Here is a 4198-nt window from a genome sequence, read left to right as displayed (position 1 = left end):
GTTCGCAAACCCCCATTCCGTGGACGCACAAGAAGCCAAGGAACCCAGTACCAGCCTTAATTGTAGGTAAGTGGGCCTACAGGAATCTGCATTTATCAACAAATATTTCCACTAAAGCACACATGATGTTGCTGCCATTCTGGATCTGAGATCAGGGTTGAGATCTGCCATAAACCAATTAACAGCTGTAAACATTTGCTCTCTGCTGACAATATGCAGGACCCTGAGATAGCTTTTCATTGGTTTTCCCTCTAAACAAAAGACAAATTTTATGTTCGAAGGTCTGCAAGCTATGTCACTGCCAGGCTGGGTGGAATAGAGAGAGGACTTTAGCTGGACAATCCTTGGAATCACTTAAGGGAAAGAAAAGATTAATTAACTTGTAAATCCTGCCTCTCAAATATCTTGAATACAGAAATTCTTTCATACTGAGACATCATTTTCCCCACAGTGCAAACAAACTGTTCACTTTCTAATTTATCTTCATGTTCTCGTTTGTGCATTACAGTGAGCATCACAGGTGAGGAATAACAGCAATATTATTCACCTGATTCCTAAGTGCATGTGTACGTCTCATTGTAACATACATGCAGCAGGATCCCTGTTCTTTTCATTGGAGTTTGATGGATATTAAGTTCTAGAATTTTCAATAGTCTCATTTTTATAAAACAGTCATTTTTAATTTTAATAAGCAATTTTGACTATTTTAGATGAAATCTTATTTTAACATGTAGGAAAAAATATTTTTGTACAATTTTCAGACTTTATTTTCTTAAAAATGCACTCAAATTTTATGTTAATTTAATTACACTTTATTTTTTTAATCAATTTGATCATTCTGACATAAGTATACAACTTATATATGAAAATCTGCATTATTTCAATAAAGTGAGTGACTTTGCTTGAAATGATGATCCAAAATTTAAATTTCAAGAAGCAAATATGTATGAATTTCTGAATTTCATTGGCAGCCTACCAAGAGAATGCCCAGGCACAAACTAAATTCAATAATCTTTGATGTTTTGTTAACAATTGGCTTTGTATATATTTTTTCTAACATTCTTATGGGGTTCTATTTTTCAAGTTATAAGTACAGGACATACTTCCTCTAGCAATTGCTAGCTTCATTTAAAATAAGTGGCCTCCATTTGTCCCAGGCCTTATAAAGTTTGGGTGAGGACGAGGAATCCCATCAGCAGAGGCTCAGGGTAGACTCCCACCTGGAGGAATGCATGAAACAGAAGTGGATCTCAGGATGCTGGAGATTGTTGAGCCGGCAAGGAGACACCCACAGCCCAAGCTGGTTGGTGACACTGGCAGTTGCAGTCAACAAAGAAATGACTGAAAGCAGCTGATGCACTTTGCTATGTTCCATGTACCAGTCAGCTTGTTCATCCTGATTCCCCAGCCCTTTCCCTGCTGCCTTTGCAAATTCAAGCATGAAATTCCTTTCCTGGAAATTCAAGAGGAGACAGTTGAAGAGAGAGTTTTGAACTGGATAGTGATTGAAATGAGAATACCTGAATTTGACTACAGAGGTACTAAGTTAGACTAACACTTGCCAAATTGCACTTTGATTTTTCAGTGCAAAAACAGAAACATGGTTTATAAATAGGAAATGATCACTGATACCAAAATAAAGATATGCTTATTTAACAATATCAGATTTGAGGTTTTCTAATGTATGATTTCTTATTGGTGGCACCTTACTGGAAAACAGGACAACTTTGAATTGGAGAAATCAACAAAGGAAAGCAATACAATGGTTATTAACTTGTTGGCTTACTGCAGTGATTTATAATTTCTGCACAATAGAAGAGCCTAAGTGCTTTCAAAATGTTACAAGCGAATTGCTCCATCCAGATTAATAGAGGCCTGCACTCCGGGTGAGACTCAACATCTATATATTTTTAAGGCAATTCAGATGATTCTAATGAGCAGCCAGGGTTGTAAGCCACAGAGAAGGTATCTGCTTAGTCAATTCTTTGCTGGTTTTATCTGTTTTCTTAGATTTGGGCAGATTCATGAATCTGCAATTCATGCTGCATTCTTTCTTCTCTCCCTCACTGAACAGTCATGGTTCAAGACCATGCTAACTGGCTCTTTGCCTCAGGTGACTTGTAGGATAGCTTCTTTACTGAGGGGAGTGTGACAGCGGCTCAGTGACCTGGGAAAATAACCTGTACTGAAGCCAATTAGTTGCACCATTTCTACTTTAATGATGCAGAGCAATTAAGAGAAGGGCTGCACTGGAAAATTCCTGGGACTGAGACCAGCAGTCTCAGGCTATTATGAGGTTAGGCACAAAATTCACTCATTCATTCAACAAACATACATTGAGCACCAACTATGTGGTAGACACTGGAAATAAAATGATGATAAGGGATACAATGCCAGACTTTAAAGAGGTCTGTTTTTTTTTTCTCACCTCATATTTTTAACTTCTTAGCTACCTGGGACTCACCAGTTCTTAGTCTCAAAATTTCAATCACTGCTTTCCGGACTTTGGAATATGAAAGATCAGTAATTTTTGTTGTTGTGGGAAGAATGGCCAATTTTTAATTTTTCCAGATAAGAAAGCAAAATCCAATGTCTTAAAGTCTTTTTAGTAAAATTGTAATAAGTATATTATCTCAGAATAAAGAATTACCATTTAAATGAAGTGAATTTAGTTTCATGAAAACTTGTACACATTTTTTTTCTCATTTTGATGCTTCCTAGTAAGTTCTTATTTGAAACCAAATGATTGCCTGCCTGCCTGCCTGTCTTCCTTCCTTTCTTCCTCCCCACCTCTCTCTTTCTAGTAAGCAGTACTTATTATCATTCTCCAAATAAATATGCTATGACCAAATTATATATCCAGCCAGGATGGAGTATCAGTATCAGATTTTTACCCCCTCCCCAACTCTCCTTGAACAATCAATAAACGAAGAAAATGTGTTAAACAATGGTTTTCAACACAATGGAGGACTGTGATTCCTGAACAATGCGACAAATGAGGTGAGCCCTATGATTACTCCGGCTTTATGTCTTCACAGAGATTCAAGTCCATGATTCAGGTTAGAGAACCTGGTAGATCTTGGAAAAATCCCTGAGTTGAGATGGAGCTAAAAGCTTAGAGTAAACAAGAGGGCTAGAGTTCATATGGAAGAATACTGCGCAATAAAGAGGTACATAGTCAGAGATTGCAGATCTGCAGTTTCCCCTGAGTTTTCAGCTGAGTACTGATAAATACATTCATGTTAGGAAACTACCTACAGGCAGGAACAAAAATCACCTGGAAGAGTTACAGGTAGGAATGCCTGGCATTCACACAGGGTCAGAATAGTGCTCATATCCAGAAAACACACTGGAAAACCTCCTAATTAATATTTTTAAAAAATGAACAGAGCATCAGTGAACTGTTCAATGAATTCAAGTGCATTTATGTAAGTTCAATTGGAGTCACTAAGAGAGTGGGAGGGCAGAAAACATACCTGAAGAAATGATGGCCAGAATTTTCCAACTTTGATAAAAATTATAAAGCCACAAATTCAGGCACATGAAACACAGAACTATTCCAAGACACATCATAAACAAATTTCTCAAAACCAGTGATAAACAGTAAATTTAAAAGCAGGAAGGAGGAAATTTATCTTAAATACAGAGAAACAAAGAAAAGAATAAAAACACATTCCACATCAGAAAAAAATACAAGTGAGAAGAGAATTTTCATTTATGGTGATTTAAAAATCTTCAACAAATTAGAAATGAAAAGAAATTCCTCAACTCTTCATCTAACCCCATGCTTAATAATGAAAGATGAAGTGATTTTCCTCTAAAATCACGAACACAAAAAGAATGCTTGTTCTTACCAGATCAATTCAACATTGTATTGGATGTTCTAGTCAATGCAATAAGGCAAGAAAAAAGAATAAAATTATCCAGAATTAGAATAAAGAAATTAATATTTTTTTTCAGATGATATAACTATCTATGTAGAAAATATGGTGAAATCTACAAAGCAAGAACTACTTGAATAAGTGAGTTTAGAAAAGTGGTAGAATGTAAAATTGATATGCAAATTATACTGTATTTCTATATAGTAGCAACAAAATTATAAATGGAAATAAGATAATAATACCACTTATAACAGCATCAATAAATGCACAATGCTCAGGGATAAATATGACAAAACATATCAAAGAGCTACTGAGAC

Source organism: Urocitellus parryii, chromosome 1, assembly GCF_045843805.1.
Source record: "Urocitellus parryii isolate mUroPar1 chromosome 1, mUroPar1.hap1, whole genome shotgun sequence".
Classification (NCBI taxonomy): domain Eukaryota; kingdom Metazoa; phylum Chordata; class Mammalia; order Rodentia; family Sciuridae; genus Urocitellus; species Urocitellus parryii.
The sequence above is the reverse complement of the archived record's forward strand: the minus strand, read 5'-3'. Positions refer to the sequence as shown.